Below are 6,000 nucleotides of genomic sequence, written 5' to 3' on the forward strand. Positions count from 1 at the left end.
CTGAGATGTTCAGAGACATACTGTCTGCTCAAATCCAGCTAAATGCAATTACATTGATTGGGAGGCGTTTCATAATACAGATGGACAATGACCCAAAACATACAGCCAAAGCATCCCGGGAGTTTAATAAAGCAAAGAAGTGGAATATTCTTGAATGACCAAGTCAGTCACCTGATCTGAACCCAATTGAGCATGCTTTTTACTTGCTGAAGACTAAACTTCGGACAGAACAGCCCACAAACAAACAGCAACTAAAAGCCGCTGCAGTAAAGGCCTGACAGAGCATTAAAAAGGAGGAAACCCAGCATCTGGTGATGTCCAAGTGTTCAAGACTATAGGCTGTCATTGCCAGCAAAGGGTTTTCAACCAAGTATTAGAAATGTTCAACCCCCTGAATTAAAGCTGAAAGTCTGTAGTTTAACTGTACCTGACTTGTTTAATTTAAAATTATTTGTGTAATGTACAGAACCAAAGTTAGAAAAAAGTTGTCTCTGTCCAAATACTTATGGACCTAAATGTATATTAAATACGCCAGTTTGTAAACCTGGTGTTTTCTCTTTGCTCACATTTAGTTGTCTTTTTTTTTCACTTCCACAGCGCATGGGACAGTGCAATTACCACTAAGCTTGTTTTGTGTATGGATCTTTGCCAGGAGCAGACTTGAAGGTGTTACAAGAATGAAGACATCTGGCAGCTGGCATCCTTACAATTCATTTGCCAAACACAAGTTGCACATTGTTGGAATTTTCAATTGAAAGTCACGCACCAGGTAAGAGGCAGTCAGGTGAAGCTGGTGTGTGGTGAACCACGCTAAGGAATTGTTGGCTCACTGATATGTGGGTGGGCTAAGTTGACAAGTATGTTTGTCTTTTCTCTTGCTTTAGGAGAAAAAAGGGAAGCTAAATTCTTCTAAGCCAAGATTAGGTCAACAGAACTGACAAGAAATCACAAGGCTATGACAACTCACTAGTAATTAGTCTGAGGAAAGAGTGCCAAAAAGAAATGAATAATAGCATTTGACAAACATACTGTTGTCAACTGTGTGGTCACAGTTTTTCCACATATTTTTCAGTCAGAAATTACCAAGAGGATTATTTTGTGTTTAGCTTTTTCTCTTGCCAGCAAATTGGTAACAGTATGTCATTGTCTGCTCACCAGCAGTAACTGGAATAGTCTGTTTACATTAACTCATACTTAAGATTATTAATTGGCTATGTTTTCATGTTGTGGTAAACAGCATTAAAGGCTGTCTAAATGGGAAGCCACATGCAAATAATAGCAGAGCCTAAAAATAGGTGTTGTGCTTTGTTGAACCTTTCAGGTGTAGCTGGCAAATTTACTGTAATTTTCCTGAGTGCAAGTTGTTTATCAGAGTTAATTAAATTAGTTATGCTACAGTGTGGGGCCCCATAAAAAAATATAGAATGGCTATCAATTATACTTAAAATAATATTTCACCAATGAGATAATACTTGAAATAAGCAATGAAGACTATTGCAAGACCTAAGGCTTGTGCGTCTCCACACTTTTATGTGCCTTGATATTTGCTGCCAACTGCTGATTAGAGCATACATAATGTTATTCACTCGTTTTGGAAACGTCTGGAATGCAAGATGGAAAGCTGCAGAACATCTTAACAGGCAATGTCTGCACAGAAGCATGCCACTGTGACCAGTGATGATCATCAACTGTGCATTGCACCTTGCATTTACCGGAAAAGTGAATTTAAGTAGTTTTTCATGCATTGCTTCAGGTCAACTTTCTTATTTGCCATAAAATTACTTCAAAATGCTCACAATTCATCATTGATATGCTAATTTTCTTTATATGTAAAAATTTAGAAAAAAGTAGGAATGCAACACATAAATTCATAATCATTTTTATGAATATTCCTGCTTTAAATAAATGTGCGTTGTCTATTCTTGTATTTTAACCGTTGTATCATCCTGGCCTTTCAATCTCCCATGGGAAAATAAAGAATTCTCAGGCACATTAAAGCAGAATAACAGGTAAAAGCTGTGCTATTCTCTGATGAACTAGTGGCATTTTTACTTCCCCTCTTTCCTTGGCCAGTATACACAGCCTTCTCTAACTGGCCAAATGGTACTTCTGCAAAGCTGCAGCTAAGATGACTTAGACTCAGACTCCCAATCTTCCATCAAGCCCCTGCCCCTTCTTAACCACCTGGGTGTTTCACTGATGTCTAGATTTCTGTACCAAAAGCGGTACACTGTTTTTCATGAAATTTTTTTTTTAAATTGTAGACCTGTAACTTACAGAAAATTGTCATACAATGTATGACAACCGGATTGCAATATAATGTTTGTTTACCCACCTGAGAAAAGTTCGGGTTTAACACTTTTTGCAAGTGTTTTTACCCCGAACCAAGGTTGGGTTTAACGGCCAGGTGGTTAAAACACACCAGATCTTATTATGTTTGTGGAGAGGGTGAACCCACAGCTTTATTAAACCAAACATTTTTTTTCCAAAAAAAGCTAACTTTATGTCAGTCACAGCAATGCTGTGAGCAACCAAAATATACCTTCATACTAAAAGATCTGCCTTCACCATAACTTCCAGACAGGCCTTCAACCAGGCCATGTTTTCATTTGGCTTAAAGCATATGTAATCTCAAAATTTTTATTTTACATAAAAGGGTGGACAACCACTCTCTTTTTATTTTTTTTTTTTATTTTTAAGTGCCAAAAAAAGAGGTGCAGCACCTCTCCTTTCTGTCTTGATCACCGCCGCGGATTCCTATGTCACGCACCCCAGGAGGCTCTTGGCTGCTCCTTCTGCGCATGCCATTATCTTGTGCACAGAAGGAGTCCTTTCATTAATAAAATAAAAAAATTGCTTATCTCACGCATGCCCAGTGAGATGAGCAATCTTTTTTCCCAATCTACATCACCCCATCTTGCACCTGTGCAGTGTGAGATCGGTTGACGCAGGAAGAAGAACCCGGAGTAAGAGAGAAAATGTCGCCAGGCCAAAGACAGATACTAGGATGATGCAGGAACCAAACAAAGAAACCTCTCAACGGACCTGTGGGACTAAAGGTAAGTGTGTGTTTTTTTTTTCATTTATTTTGGGATAAGTTCCCCTTTAACTTCAGCTGCTGAGGTACAAAAAAGAAAAACACCAGTAAAGCTGTGACAACAACAATACAACAGAACAACAATAATATATCCCAGGGTAAATAAATGTGAGTTATCTGTACATCCTATACAATTTTCCAAGAGTCAAGGCTCCCTATCCCAAAGGTAAAGACTTGTGGCATTACTTGCAATGCACAGGAGACAGCAAGCAGGCCAACTGATTAATTGCAGTTCTGCACAGGTGATCCACTGTTGACTATGTCCACAACTGCACTTTACTATCAGTCTTTTATATTTATAACTTTAGATGAGTTTCCAAAGCTTCTGAGTTCCTTAACAGCTTTTAAAGTCATAAGAAACTCTGGGGAAGTATGCCTAGTATGATATTAGGAGCATAACCCCCAGTGTGCCCTGCAACTAAAAAACACATTTCTGCACATCCCATCACACTAGTTTAGTAACCCATGTTATCAGAAGCTGTCTGTCTTTGCCTAGTTCTTGTAGCTGACCTCCATGTAACCCTTTCACCATGAAGTAGTGCTAGATCTTGCGCTTACATATTTTTTATATGTGCAACTTGCAGGCTTTTGTGATAAGTGATTTTGGTATCCCAGGAAGCTGAAAAATTATTCTGTTCATCAAATCCCCCTGGACAAGCAAACAAAGGGGCAGACAGAAGAGAAAATATCAATGCAAATGTTAAAATGGCAAAAAAAAAAAAGTTTGGAACTGGGGTAATATGTAGACTTGCATAACAGTGAATAATATTGAATCAATACAAAATTTTATATAAAAAGCAGTGACTTTGTAATGCATGAATACTTCCTGGCCAAGCTTCTCTTTTACCAAATTTAGTGCTTACAACTTTCAAAGTTCATTTAGAGAAATCCATTTTTTTTAATGTGTTTGAGTATTGTATCTGTTTTAATTGGGACACTTTTTATCCTTGGATATCAGCATCAAACGGTTGCAGTCTTGCCATAAATATAGCTCAAATAGAGGCACTGCAGTGCTTGAAAGACTTGAGAAGATTACATGTATTCTTCATGAGAATTTCTCCTTTTATCTGATCACTGCTTATGTTAGTAGGGTGTCCTCTATGGAACTAATTTTCATTAGTTGACAACAAGCTACTTCACTAAAAACTGACATGATGACATCTAACATACAGTTTTGTTTTCTAGCATAAACTTTGTCAGCTTATAAATGTACCTATATCTTTCACAATGTGTCATATTGTAAATTACATAACAAATATGGAAAAATATTTGCCTCCCGCTGCAAATTATAAGGATATTTATTACTTTTTACCAAATAGTCCCATGGTCTTATAAATAAACGAAAAGATAAATCCCAAAAACAAAATCCCATACCTTCATACATACCTTTAATTTGGGGTCTTCATGATGGTCCTTTGATATCCTAGGGTCTTGCTACTCTATTAATGTTACAGCCATGTGTCCTCAGAGAATGCTGCTGTTGCTAATAATTTTTATTAAGATGGATGGGCAAATGTATTAAAAAAAGATCAATATCTGTGAGACAGAAAGTGGAAAACCAAAATGTTATTTTTGTCACAAGAACAAAAAAGGAGTTAACCCTTTCATTGTTGCCACCTGTATTGATGACAACTAAGAGGTACATTTCCCTCAGGATTTTGCCTAACTTTCTGTCCTTGTACAAGATAGGGGGAGGGAGAACCACATAAAAAGTCAATAAATTAGGCTGCAGTACTTATTTCTAGGGAGGAACAGGCCAATAGGCCGAAAGCTCGACAGTCTGCTTTTTATATCTCAGCCAGGGTTCCTTTAGAGGTTGCTAAGGATTCCTTGAACAATGGGAATTTTGTGACTCTTAGGTCAATGTAACTGATCCTTTTGGCTATTGGTAAGGATGACATTCTTCCCACTTGCAAGCAATGTAAGAGTCATTCTTCCTACTGACCACCACATTAATGTACTGTGAACTGTGGATAAAGTAATTTGTAAATATAGTAGGGGTTCCTTTAAAGGCCTGAAAATTAGTTTAAGGGTTTTCCCCATGTTCAAATGAAAAACACTGTCTTGTACAGTTCAGTAGCAGGGTTTGGGTGGAACAAAACCTTTAAAGTGGAACTAAACCTTTGCAAAAAATAAATTACGAGCAGGCAGGTTTATTTTGTTTCCATTTAAACTGGAACCAAACTGAATATTCAACTTTTTACCTACATCTCTAGGTACATAATCTCATTCATTCTGTGTGGTAGCTATATAATGTAGATGCACAGAGCTGACCCTGTGGATTACATTTTTACCAATTTTAATTGTCAAAAAGTACTTTTTAATTATAAGTTTAGGGAAGACTTAAAAGAATTCCTGGTATATAAAACATGCTACCTCAAATCTTACCTAAATGTTTTTGGACCTCCTATTGAGCAAATACATTATTAAAGTCCAAATTCCCAATATGTGCATGTTTCAGTGAATTTCTGTAACTTATAAAGCAAGACAGATCATGTGACAGTAACTCAGATCACATCTTAGAACCTTTCAGATTCACAAACCCTTCAGGAATCTTCCAGTATTGATAAATTCCCAGTCTGGAACTAATAACGTATTTCATAAAAGTTTATCTATATAGGGCTAAAAACCAGGACTGCCTAAAAGAGAACAAGATGGTGCAGGAGGGAATGTGTACCCAAAATATGGATTTTGGCTGCGTATAAAGTGCACGTTTATGCATTTTCTTGTTACTAATAACAACACTCTTCCTTTCAGTGTTCTCATTACCTTCTCTTTCTTTCTTTCCTGGCAACTCCTTACTGCATGGAGCATTTTGTCAATTATAGTCTTGCATTAGCAGTGAAATCATCTGCCTTTCTTTAAAAGGCTAAAATCTACATCACCCAGAGAGGAAAAAAAGA

General features: G+C 37.1%; 1 long non-coding RNA gene across 1 annotated transcript in view; it reads left to right on the plus strand.

Moving 5' to 3' along the window:
* The window catches only part of LOC140328503 (uncharacterized), a 157,440-nt gene extending 156,677 nt beyond the window's left edge, over nucleotides 1–763 (plus strand). Inside the window, exon 3 of the long non-coding RNA XR_011920303.1 lies at nucleotides 598–763. This is a non-coding gene — a long non-coding RNA (uncharacterized lncRNA). The remainder of the gene's footprint in view (nucleotides 1–597) is intronic.
* The last annotated feature ends 5,237 nt before the right edge of the window (nucleotides 764–6,000 follow it).

This window comes from Pyxicephalus adspersus, chromosome 4 (assembly GCF_032062135.1).
Source record: "Pyxicephalus adspersus chromosome 4, UCB_Pads_2.0, whole genome shotgun sequence".
Classification (NCBI taxonomy): Eukaryota; Metazoa; Chordata; class Amphibia; order Anura; family Pyxicephalidae; genus Pyxicephalus; species Pyxicephalus adspersus.